A 13,865-nucleotide genomic window follows, 5' to 3' on the forward strand; every position below is an offset into this window, starting at 1 on the left:
AGAGCTCACCGAGTATCTTAAAGCTGAGGGTCAGGAGCTCCTGTTTGATGAACAGTGGAATGGGTATCCACTGGAAGCTTTTGAGAAGTGAGGCAACTCTCCCCAGCACTTAGTACAGTGTTCTGCACACAGTAAGTGCTCAATAAATACTATTGATTGACTGCTGGATCGATTGAGATGTGCATATAGCAGTGTTTTAGAAAAATGCTCTGGGTAGCAGTGATACATCCCCGGAAGTGGTGAGAGGCAGGATGTAGGGAAATCAGTGAGAAGGCTGATCATAAGTCCTAGTGATAATGATGAAGTTGATTCAGAAGCACTCTACAGTTCTTCTAGGATAGTTGTCCTTATCTCTCTTGACATTTGCTTGCTAATGACTGACTTACCATGGAGAAAGGGATTTGGGGAACATCACTCTCTGCTGCAGGTTTTTAGAAAAATCTCTCTTTTTAAAACTATCATGGATACAATTTTTCCAATGTCAGAGAAGGGAGCAAAAGTGAAGAGACTGTGAACTTCAAAATCCATGACTGTGAATTCCATTTCCTTTCAAAATAAATAGATTGTTTTCTTCTCCCCAAACGGACTGCATTCAATCTCTGCACAAAGAATGCAATTTGCCAAGCGGCCTAATTAGAGGCAAAGCCTTTAAATTAATTAAAGGCAGTTACCTATTTCCTGAATGGTCTTGGTCACTGCAGGCTTATAGACTTTTGCTTGAATCACTATACTGATTACTTGCGCATGTCCAGGTGAAATTCAAGGCAGTAATGATACTGTCTTGTCTTATGCCGTTGAGTCATTTCCGATCCATAGTGGCACCACAGACACATCTCCACCAGAACGCCCTGAAATTGTTCTGGGATTGGATTCATAGAGTTTTCTCGGTAAAAATACTGCTACCTTCCTCACAGTAAACTCGAGTCTCCGCCTTTGAATTTCTCCCATGCCGCTGCGGCCCAGCATGGGTGAGTTTTGACTTGCAGCTGATGGCCTTCCACTCGCTAGCCACTGGCCAAGCTAGGAATGGAATGGATATGCCTTTGCTTGACTCTTCCTCCCATAGCCAAGACTGGTAGAGTACTGGAAACTCTCCAGGTGTGCCCCCGAGAGGGAAATGATAACGTACATGGCCCCAAATCATGAATAACTCTGTTAGCCAGGAAGATTTTATTTCACCCTATACCTCATCAAAGAAATTAAATTGGGCCACTGATTAGGAGGATTGAGATTTAAGGATCAGGAATCTTGGAGTTCATTTTCTCTGATAAATCTCCATGGCTGTAATTTGGCAAGTCAGGGGGAAGTCAATCCACCGTCCGAGACTTAATATTAGTATTTAACAGGCTCATAACCACGTCTTAAGACATGAGCCGCAAAGAGAAGCAGGCTGGCCTACTGGAAAGAACCCAGGCCTAGGAGTCAGAGGACTTGGGTTCTAATCTCAGCTAATCTAATCTCAGATAACCTTGGGCAACTCACTTCACTTCTCTGTGCCTCTGTTTCCTCAACTGTAAAAAGGGGATTCAATACCTGTTCTCCCTCCTACTTAGACTGAACCTCATATGGGACAGGGACTGTGTCTGACTGGATTGATTTGTATCTATCACAACACTTAGAACAGTATTTGTCACATAGTAAGTGCTTAACAAGCACTGTAAAAATATCTAAAGAATATTTGAGTAAATGTGTCCATGAACTTGATTCTATGAGGGCACTGGAAACAGCCCTGATAAGATGCAGTCAGAACAGGCACCTTGCTAATAAGAGAATGATGGTATTCACTAAGCAATTACTGTGCACCAAGCACTGTTCTAAGCACTGGGGTAGACAAAAGATCATCAGGTTGGACAAGTCTCTGTCCCAAAGGGGACTCTTAGTTTTAATCCCTATTTTACAGATGAGGTAACTGAGCCCAGAGAAGGTCACACTGCAGAATACGAGTATGAGCCCCAAGGGGGACGGGGACTGTATTCAATCAGATTAAACTGTAAATACCGCAGCCCTTAGAACAGTGCTTGGCAAATACTAAGCGCTTAACAAGCACCAATTTCATTATTATTAAGAACATAACCCTGGTTCCCAGGCTGAGACCTCCATCCAGACAACATAAAGGGGGAAATCACTCGATCAATCGTAGTTATTGAGGGCTTACTATGTACAGAGCACCGTGCTAAGCACTGGGAGAGTACAATATAACCGAGTTGATAATAATAATAAGTTCTTCTGACTCCCAGGCCTGTGCTCTGTCCAGTAGGGCAAGCTCCTTCTAGAGATGCTACTTCAGGAAAAAATCAGTGAATTATAAAAGAGCTCTGTGTGTGTGTGTGTGTGTGTGTGTGTGTGTGTGTGTGCATGTGTATGTGACTATGTGTGCGCATGTGTGAATCTTCACAAAATGGTAATAACTGTCTCCTTCTAATTTCCTTATAAATTTCATTGTAAACCCAATTTCCCAAGTTCTAATGTAAAGGGTATCAAGATGGCTTTACCCTATTATTCTTTTTTATTGCAGCATACTTAAGATTCATGAATTTTTAAGTGTTTTCCACTTTCAATTTCACACAATGATTATAACTTCCTCTCTATTAATTAGGATGCATTTCACATTATGGTGAGGTTCTATAAATGATGATTACTATCATTTCAACTCTCAGCAAAAGAACTCAAAACGCTTCCTCGGAAATGAAGGGATTTGGTTTCTCAATATACCTGTGGAGGTAGATAAGGAACACCTCAACAGGTTTTCACATGGAGAGATAACAACGTAATTGATTATGGCAGCTATACACAATAGCCAACTGAAAACAACAGGACTAAATGTAAATCTCTGCCACATCAACCTTTTCAAGAAACAAAATGTTACAAACACTGCAATGGTACATTCCACTGCAAGAAGAAGCAGCGTGGGGTCGGTGGATAGAGCAGGGGCCTGGGAGTCAGAAGGACCTAGATTCTAATCCTGGCTTCAATGCGTATCTACCGTATGACCTTGGGCAACTCACTTGAACTTCTCCGTGACTATGTTACCACATCTGTAAAATGGGGATTAAGAGTATGAGCCCCAAGGGAGACAGGGACTATATCCAATCTGATTAAATTGCATCTACCGCAGCCCTTAAGACAGTGCCTGTCACATAGTAAGCACTTAACAAGCACCATTTTTTAGTATTATTAAGAACATAACCCTTGTTCCCAGGCTGAGACATCCACCCAGACAACATATAGGGGGAAATCACTCGATCAATCGTATTTTAGTGCTTACTATGTGCAGAGCACCGTGCTAAGCGCTTGGGAGAGTAAAAAATAACAGAGTTGATAATAATAATAATAATTATGGTATTTGTAGAGCAATTACTGTGTGCCAGGCACTGTACTAAGCACAGAGGTACAAGGAAATCGGGTGGGACACAATCCCTGTCCCACATAGGGCTCGCAGTCATAATCCCCATTTTACAGATAAGGTAACCGAGGCACAGAGAAGTGAAGTGACTTGCCCAAGGTTACACAGCAGACAGGTGGTGGAGCCGGGAGTAGAACTCATGACTTTCTGACTCCCAGGTCCATGCTTTATCCACTATCCACTGAGCCTTGGCCTCACAGAAGGAATTTTCCTATGATACTATTTCATTCATGGAAATTTTCTTCTTTTGGGATTCAGCTGGATCACAGAGCAAAGCAAGTGGTATTGTCATCTTTCCAAGTCACATCTTAGTCCAAGGAGTCTTCTCCTTCTGTCCATTAAGTCTCCCTAAAATTTCCCTTGTTCCTCTCCAGCCCTGCCCCCTTCCACCATCCTCTTTGACACTCCCTACATTTGCTGCAGTAACTCAAGATGAGATCTCTCACCTCCTCTCTAAATCTACCCCCTTCAGTTCCATTTCTGACCTTATCAGAAGTTTTAAAACACTCACCCCCATCCTTCTTCGCTTCAGTTCTAGGCCCCCTTCTATTCTCCTTCTACACCCACTCCCTTGGAAAACTAATTCACTCCCGTGGCTTCAACTACTATCTTTCATTCATTCAATAGTATTTATTGAGTGCTTACTATGGGCAGAGCACTGTACTAAGCGCTTGGAAGGTACAAATCGGCAACAGATAGAGACAGTCCCTGGCCTTTGATGGGCTTACAGTCTAATCGGGGGAGACAGGCAGACAAGAACAATGGCAATAAATAGAGTCAAGGGGAAGAACATCTCATTAAAACAATGGCAAATAAATAGAATCAGGGTGATGTACATCTCATTAAACAAAATAAATAGGGTGATGAAGATATATGCAGTTGAGCGGACGAGTACAGTGCTGAGGGGATGGGACGGGAGAGGGGGAGGAGCAGAGGGAAAGGGGGGAGAAGAGGATTTAGCTGCGGAGAAGTGAAGGAGGGGTAGAGGGAGCAGAGGGAAAGGGGAGCTTAGTCTGGGAAGGCCTCTCGGAGGAGGTGAGCTTTAAGTAGGGATTTGAAGAGGGGAAGAGAATTAGATTGTCGGAGGTGAGGAGGGAGGGCATTCCAAGACCGCGGGAGGACATGGCCCAGGGGTCGACGGCGGGATAGGCGAGACAGAGGGACGGTGAGGAGGTGGGCGGCAGAGGAGCGGAGCATGCGGGGTGGGCAGCAGAAAGAAGGGAGGAGAGGTAGGAAGGGTCAAGGTGATGGATGATTCCCAAAACTACATCTCCAGCCCTGACCTCTCTCCTTCTCTGCAAACCCACATTTCCTCTGCGCTTCAGGACAGCTCCACCTGTCTGTCCCGCTGAAACCTCAAACTACCCTGTCCAAAACTAAACTCCTTATCTTCCGATACAAACACTGTCCTCCCCATGTCTTTGCCGTCACTGTAGACAATACCACTACCTTCCTTATCATACAAGCCCATAACCCTGACTTTGTCCTCAATTCACCTGTTTTATTCTGCCCAAATATTCAAACTGTCACTAAATGCTGTCAATTCACCACACCGCTAAAATCCACCCTTTCCTCTCCATCCAAACGGCAACTAAACTACCGTGCTGATCCAAGCACTTATCCTTTCCTGCCTTGACTACTGCATCTGTCTCCTCGCTGACCTCCCAGCCTCCCGTCTCCCCTCGCCAGTCAATATTTCACTCTGCTGCATGGATCATTTTTCAACAAAAACATTCTATGTCTCATCAATCTTCAAGAGCCTCCAACGGCTACCCATCTACGTCCACATCAATCAGAAACCCCTTACCACTGTCTTTAAAGCACTCAGCCATCTCACCCCATCCTACCACCTCACTGATCTCCTACTGCAGCCCAGTTCACACACTTTGTTTCTTTACTGCCAGCTTATTCACTGTGTCACAATAATGTCTATCTCACCACCGATCCCTTTCCTATGTTCTCCCCCTAACCTGAAACTCCCTCCCCATTTATGCCAGACCACCATTCTCTCCACTTTTGAAGCATTAAGGTCACATCTCCTGCAAGAGGCTTTCCCTGATTAAGCCCTCTTTTCACCAGCTTGCTTTCCCTTCTGTGTCATTTATGCCCTAGGATCTGTGACCTTTTGACATTTATTCATAATAATAATAATGATAATTATGTTATTTATTAAGCACTTACTAAGTGCCAGACACTGTACTAAGCGCTGGGGTGGATATAAGCAAATCAGGTGGGACACAGTCCCCGTCCCACGTGGGGCTCACAGTCTCAATCCCCATTTTACAGACGAGAAAACTGAAGCACACAGAAGTGAAGTGACTTCCCCAAGGTCACACAGCAGCCAAGTGGCTGAGCCGGCATTAGAACCCATGACCTTCTGACTCCTAGCCCGTGCTCTATCCACTACGTCATGCCGCTTCTCGCTGACATTTGATATTCACCCCACCCCTAACTTCACTGCACTTATGTACATAGCTTTAATTTTATATTATAAATTGCTCATTTATTTATATTAATGCCTGTTTCCCCCTCTAGACAGTAAGCTCATTATGGGCAGGGAAAATGTCCACTAATTCTGTTGTACTGCACTCTCCCAAGTACATGAGAAGGAGCAGCATGGCCTAGTGGATAGAGTCTGGGCCTTGGGAGTCAGGAGGTCATGGTTCTAATCCTCGCTCCTCCACGTATCTGCTGTGACCTTGGGCAAGTCACTTCACTTCTCTATGCTTCAGTTATCCCATCTATATGGGGATTGAGGTTGTGAGCCCCACGTGGGAACGGTGACTGTGTCCAACCCGATTTACTTGTATCCACTCCAGCGCTTAGTACAGTGTCCAGCACCCAGGAAGGGCTCAATAACTACCACTGATTGATTGACGGATTTCCCACTGTCTTTCTCTCATCTACACCATTCTCTCCATTTCCATTTTTCTCTTTTTGTCTTTTTCTCCAGCTTTTCGTCCCTACCCTTTATTTCTATCTAGTGCCCTGCCTTTCCCAGCTCTTTGCCCTGATGCCTAGGGGCTCCCTCCACCTGTCACCACAGCTTCTCTCCCTTTTGGAGCTTGAAAAACATGGGCTCCTCAGCCTTCAGGCAGCAAGGCAGGAAGAGAAGCAGCGAACTCCTGAATGAGCTCTGCTGGGGTTTTCCAACCAAAGCCACCCCTGGCTGACTGGAGAGTCAGGAAACCCGCTAGCCAGGAAACCCGCTAGCCTTCTGTGGCCTGTGTTTGTGTCTCAGGATGAATGGCTTTGATGTCTCTCAGAATGTTGGGTTCCACCAGATGTGAACCGTCTTGAATCACCAAGAAATTCAACATTCAGACTTTGCTAACGCTCAGCCAGCTGGTTTTAGCATTTTATTTTGATGAGCCAGGCAAATAGAGGCATTCTGGCAACTATTCAGAAATTATCGGCTTGAAGTTGGAAACAAGTAATCTCTCTTCTCTCTCTGCTCCCCACCCCTGCAGCCACTAGAATTTTCCAAAAGCAAATACCTATGGGAATATGCAATAAGATGAAGTACAAAACTTATGAGTTGGAAAAGCAAAAACGAGAGGAGGCAGGATGATCCCTTTGTATACAATAGTTAGTATTCCAGCTCTGTACCACCGTTTGTGCCTGGGACTACGTCTCCCTGTTCCATCTGTAGCCCTCTGAGTGGTGGGTGGGGGAAGGGAAAAGGAGGGTGTGTTGTTCACCAAAAGGAATGTGGGGAGAAGCAGACAGAGGGTTCCCACTAGGCAGTGTGGAACGGTGAAAAAATGGTCAGGATGATTTGGGTTAGGATGACAGAAAAGGGAAAGAAAGGAAAAAGGAAAGAAGTAAGAATAAAAGAAAGAACCAAAGATCGGCGAGTTGAGGAGAGAAAGACAAATGGGAGAAAGGAAGAGAAAGAGTAGAAATTAAATAGGAAGTAGGGTGAAGGCTGCAGAATTGTGACCCAGTGGCAAGAAGTGCTTTCAGTCCCTCCTGATTAGAGTACTCTCTAGAGTGACTACAACAGGAAGCAGAATGGAAACCTAGAGGCAGAATAGGAAAATTTGGGTAGTGCTGGCTTAAGAAAATTATTCATCATTTTCTCTGAATGCTGATGGTCTTTTACATTTTAAAGAGATTTTTTTTTAAAAAAAATAGAAAAACCTCCAGCTGTTCCCCAACTGAGTTCTCAGCTGGGATCACCACTCACATAACTCATTAAAGAATTAAAAGGAAAATATGCTGTTTGAAACAGGAAGAAAATGATTTAGGTCAAACTGCCAACATTGAATCGGAATCAATAATTTCTCTTGAGTGACAGAAACAGAAAGAAAAAAGAAGGCTTAATAGTCTGCTCTTCTCCAAATGCATTCACTAAATATATAAATATCCCTCCAGCTACACACACAGTAATAGATGTGAACCCACATTCGAGAATTGGCACACTGTCAAGACTATGGAAGGCACAGTATGTTTCCACTCATCAAGCAAAATACCGTTATCGAAAAATATTTTTTAAGAAGAAATATGAAACATGCTCAATCAATAGCATTTATTGAGATCTTGCTGTATGCAGAGCACTGTACTTATCGCTTGGGAGAGTACAATGTAACAGATGTTGGTAGACATGTTCTCTGCCTACGGAAAAGTAGCCCATAAAATGTAAGTAAACCATTCTCTAATAACGCGGTGTTATTTTTTTTGAAGAATCCCACATTAAGGGAAACTCCTGCTGTAGAATTGGGCTTTGACGGACACCGCACAAATGGACACAACTTATTCTTCCAACATCACATCAGAATCCACCAAAACCACTCAAGTTGTCAGAAGAATAGTTTCTAATTCCCCATCGTTTTCTTATTTTTTATGGTATTTGTTAACTATATTACTCTGTGGCAGGCACTGCACTAAACATTTGGGTAGATACAAGCTTATCAGGTTGGAAACAGTTCCTGTTCCACATGAGGCTCACAGGCTTATTCCTCAGTTTACAGATGAGGGAACTGAGGCACAGAGAGGCTAACTGACTTACCCAAGATCACTCAGCACACAAGTGGCAGAGCCGGCATTAGAACTCAGGTCCTCTGACTCCTAAGCTAGGCTCTATCCACTAGGCTATGCTGCTTTTCTTAGGGTTCTATGTAAAACATGTATTACGGGTAAAGTGATAGTCTTCAAAATAATATTAAATCACACACAAACACACATACTCACTAAGCAAGGAAAGAACCTGGAATCCTGCATGTGGTTCTGGCAGCTATACTTTAAGAAAGACATAAAAGTGGGAGAAAGTACCAAGAAGGACAACCAAGATCATCAGAGATATTGAGTAGCTTCAATCAGAGGACAGACTGAAAATATGAGAACAATTCCACTTGAAAAGATGAAGACATAGAGGAGACATGATTGAATTTTTAAAATTATGAATAGTTTGAGCAGAGGGAACACAGAAACACTGTTCACCACATCAATGAATCGTATTTATTGAGTGCTTGAGAGTAAAATATAATAGAGTTTCCCTCACCTCAGTGAGTTTATAATCTAAAAGAAAGAATTTTCCTCAAGCCCTATGTTCCAGGCACTGTGTACTAAGTACTGGGGTAGATACGAGCTAATCATGGTGGATACAGTCCAAATCCCACATGGGCTTACAGCCCTAATCCCCATTTCACATTCCCTCCAACATTCATTCTTTCAATCATATTTATTGAGCACTGTAGGACTAAGAGGCATCCACTGAAGCTCAAAGGCAATACATTCAAAACAGACCAAAAACTTTTGTTATACAATGGATCGTAAGCAATTATATGTTATCTCTAGAAGCTGTGCAAGCTGGAAATTGCAATAGCTTGAACTAGGATCTGAATCAATTTAATGGGGAGTAGTTCACAGCATGTTATGAGAAGGCAGGTTAAAAATGAGAGTTAATCAGGACTGGGTTAACCCCCAAAGAGTAGGGTCTGGATTTTGCAGAGCCCCTCACGGCCTATGATGTCAATACATCACATCACGGTGCTCCTGACCCCCCTGGAGCTGTCTCCCCAGCTCCACCCTGACATTTCCTGTGGAGGAGCTTCCTCATATCATCCTTGCTGGCTCCTCCAGGTCACTGTCCCAGCACAGAGGGGAGTGATGGACTCCAGGCTGAGTTGCTCCCACAGTTAACAATCACTAATCCTCTAGCATGGCCTAGTGGAAAGAGCACAGGCCTGACAGAAGACCAGGGCTCTAATTCTGGCTCCACTTACCTGCTGTATGACCTTGACCAAGTCACTTCACTTTCTGGGCCTACGTTTCTTCACCTGTAAAATAGGGAACGAATACCTGTTCTCCCTCCTACTTAGACATTGAGCCCTACATGAGGGCAAAGAATGTGTACTGTCTGATTGACTTATATCTACCACACTGGAAATAGTACAGTGTTGGGTACATAGTAAGTGATTTACAAATACCTCAATCATTATTATTATGAGGCACAGTACTTCAGAAAGCAGGAAATTAACTCCACATCTCCATTTGATAACCATTTGATACTCAGGCACTAAAACTTTAAAATTATAAAAGAGTCAATCTTAAAATTTGCTTTCTGGGATTAATGCTGTGTTGTCAACGCTTATAATCTATGCAGTTAAAATACAGGAAGTCAATATGATGCAAGGTACATACAAGGTACTGTTATAGTTTCTTTATTCTCAGCTCCTTCTCTTGTTACCTTCCACCAAAACTAACTCCTGCTCGATGGTACCTAAGTGTACCTAAGAACTGTTAACATTCACCATGAGGATAACTAAGAAATATTTTTGAGCAGGTTAATTCAGCATTTTAAAGTTTATTTTTATACTTATTCCAAGACAACACTATGTTAAGTGAAATTCTATCCACATGCCCAGGTGTAGCTAAAATAAAAATATATTACGAGACCACCATGCCATTCTGCAGTGTGTTCTAGTTAATAATAATAATAATAATGATGATGGTATTTGTTAAGCACTTTCTATGTGCCAGGCACAGTTCTTAGCACTGGGGTAGATAGAGGATAATTAGGTTGGACACAGTCCCTGTCCCACAGGGGGCTCAGAGTCTTCATCCCCTTTTTACAGATGAGGGAACCGAGGCACAGAGAAGTTAAATTCCTTGCCCAAGGTCCCAGAGCAGACAAATGGCAAAACCGGGATTAGAACCCATGATCTTCTGACTCTCAGGCCTGTGCTCGATCCATTAGGCCATGCTGCTTCTTAAACATTCCTGAGATCCCCTATTATAGAAAACCTCCTTCAAAGGTACTTTATTCTGTGCTATAAGGCAGCCCTGAAGCAAGCTCTTACTCAGAATTGTAGCTTCTATGCCCTCTCCTAGATTTCAGCCAATACCTAGATGTTTTAATTTGATAAGCAAATCTAATTCCAATTCAACTTTCGCACATACACATTACTTTCTATTAAATACACTCCACTTTCAGACAATATACATATGCCTTTTTGCTTTGTTTTCTCTTCCTCTGACTATCATGACTATAGCAACCATCTTTATGCACATGATTCCCAAATCTACCTCTCTCTCCTTTTCTGCAGTCTCAGAATTCCTCTTGACTTCAGGACATCTCTTCCTGGATGCCCAACTGACACCTCAAATAAAACATGTCCAAAAGAGAACTGCTCACCTTCCCACCTAAACCCTGTCCTTCCGCTGACTTTCCCATCATGGTACACAACACATCTATCCTCTCTGTCTCACAAGTCTGTAACCTTGGCTTACCTCTCAACTCATCTCACTCATCGAACCACATATTTAGTCTGTCACAAAATCCTGTCAGTTCTTCAGTTTTAACAGCTCTAGACTCCACCCCTGCCTCTCCACCTGAATTCCTACCTCACTGGCACAAGTACATATCCTACCCTGACTAACCTCATCATCCTCCTCACTGACCTCTCTGACTATCTCCCTGATCCAGTCCATAGTTCATTAAAAAAAATGTTCAGTCAATGTCTCCCAACTCCTAAAATCCTACCAATGTTTGCCCATCCATCAGCACATCAAAAAGAATGTTTGACTTGAAGCTACTCAATCAGCTCTCCCCTTCGTATGTAACCTTGCTAACCTCCCACTACGATCCAGTCCGCACACTCTGTTCCCCCAGCTATAAACTGCTCACTGTACTTCAGTCTCATCTGTCTTTACGTTGAACCATTGACCACTTCCTGGACCACCCTGTCCCCTCATATCCCATTGACCGCTTCTCTCCTCACCTTTAAAACCCTACTAAAACCACATTTCCTCCCTGAGGCCTACCCAGTTACTTGCCATCCCTTCTGCATCATCTATTCATTTGCGATTTTACCCTTTAAGCACACTGATAGTTACCTTACCTGAACTCCACAGCACCCATGTATATATTCTTTATTTACTTAATGTCTGCCTCCTCAGCTATAATGTAAGCTCCTTGAGGGCAGGAGCTCTCCTACCAACCAACTCTTCAAAGTTCTGTGGATAGTGTTCTGCACCCTTGTCTTATGCCATCCAGTCGTTTCCAACCCATAGCGACACCATGGACACATCTCTGCCAGAATGCTCCGCTCTACATCTGCAATCACTCTGGTAGTGTATCCTTAGTGTTTTCTTGGTAAAAATACAGACGTGGTTTACCACTGACTCCTTCTGTGCAGTAAACTCCAGTCTCAGCCCTCGACTCTCTCCCGTGCCGCTGCTGCCCAGCATGGGTGAGTTTTGACTGGTAGCAGTTTGCCTTCCACTTGCTAGCCACTGCCCAAGGTAGGAAAGAAATGGGTAGGTCTCTGCTTGACTCTCCCTCCTGTAGCCAAGACTGACAGAGTACTGGAAACTCTCCAGGTGCAACCCTGAGAAGGGTGTTCTGCACACAGCAAACACTCAATAAATACCACTGATTGTTGACATGGAAAGACATACCAAATTGACCATGCATCTTATTTTCCATTTCTTTATTCAATTCCTTAGAAACCTACCACAGAAGCTTGAATTCCGTCATGTTTAAGAAATATATTTTACAAAGGCAGTTTTCTTTCTAGTAGCATTATATTATTTGATATCATTCAGACTGAACATCTTCATAGCAGTGTTAGGTTGTTTTCTTTCTTATTGGTAAAACTTTACACAGATGCTGTTGGTTAGGTTTTTAATAATTCCTGCTCTCTTCTATCACCTTTTATTCCTAAGGGAACTGAATGGTCGCTTTTCTTCGGTTCTTCCCATTTTACTCCTTCTAATACTACGAGTAACATTTTCACCCATTTTTGCTTTTCCTATTCTGTAGGCTAGCCCTTCTCTGATTTGTTTGTCTGTACTTTCTCATTCTGGTTGTCTTTAAAGGTAAACCATTCTAAGCTTTATAAAACGGTAAGACAATAAGATTATCATAAAGGCATTACAAATATGAGCTCAGTTAGGTAATACAAGTTCTAATTAGTAGTCACAAGCAAAGAAAAATCTCCCAACTTTGTAAGGGAAATTTTGATAAATTTCAATTTGAGGTGTGGGTAAGAGTGGGATTAATTAATTATATAAGAATAAAGATAAGCATCAATAAAGATACAGAAAAAGGCAAAAATAATCAAGACATCTACTATCCAATGACCACCATACGTATATACCAATTGCATTTGGGGTGGTGTCATAGTACAAACCCTCAGAATACCCTTTGAGGTTATAATCAGACGCAGCTCTAGAGGATAGAGCATGTGCCTGGGAGACAGGTGGGCCTGGTTTCTAATCCAATTAGAAACAATCTAATCAATTTCCGACCCATAGCGACTCCATGGGCACATCTCTCCCAGAATGTCCCACATCCCTCTGCCATCATTCTGGTAGTTTATCCAGAGAGTTTTCTTGGTCAAAATACAGAAGAGGTTTACCATTGCCTTCTAACAGGCAGTAAACTTGAGTTTCCACCCGAGACTCTCTCCCAAGCCCAGCACAGGTGAGTTTTGACTTGTAGCAGATCATCTTCCACTCGCTGGCCACCTCCTAAGCTAGGAATGGAATGGAATGGGTAGGCCCCTGCTTGACTGTCCCTCCTGTAGCTGAGACTGGTAGAGTACTAGAAACTCTCAAGGTGCGATTCAAAGAGGGGAAAGGATATTATAAATTAACCAAAGTTCATTCATTAATTCAGTTGTATTTATTGAGCCCTTACTGTGTGCAAAGCATTGTACTAAGCACTTGGGAAAGTACAATATAGCAATTAAAAGAGAAAATCCCCGCCCATATCGAGCTCGCAGTCTTTCTTGCCTCGTCCCACACATCTTTTTAACCCAAGAATTGGGCTGGTCATCCCTTAATTTCTAAAAGCACACCTTATAACAAATCAAACACTCAGAGAAGGGCATCTTAGAGATTTCCTTAGTTGAGTTCAAAATACCCTATGTTGGAGAGGTATTCAAAACAGTACTATCACTGAGTACTTTGGAAGTTTATTTTAATGTACTTTTATTATTAGTAGTATTTTTAT

The 13,865-nt window shown here is 42.8% G+C and overlaps 1 protein-coding gene and 1 non-coding gene across 2 annotated transcripts in view; both read right to left on the bottom strand.

Annotated features, from left to right (window-relative positions):
• Positions 1-13,865, bottom strand: part of CTNNA2 (catenin alpha 2) — a 1,145,386-nt gene that overhangs the window by 1,019,026 nt on the left and 112,495 nt on the right. The window lies entirely within an intron of this gene.
• LOC114805565 lies at positions 979-1,116 on the bottom strand. Its single transcript, XR_003753537.1, has one exon. It is a non-coding gene; the product is annotated as a small nucleolar RNA SNORA7 (small nucleolar RNA).

This window comes from Ornithorhynchus anatinus, chromosome 18 (assembly GCF_004115215.2).
Source record: "Ornithorhynchus anatinus isolate Pmale09 chromosome 18, mOrnAna1.pri.v4, whole genome shotgun sequence".
Lineage (NCBI taxonomy): Eukaryota > Metazoa > Chordata > Mammalia > Monotremata > Ornithorhynchidae > Ornithorhynchus > Ornithorhynchus anatinus.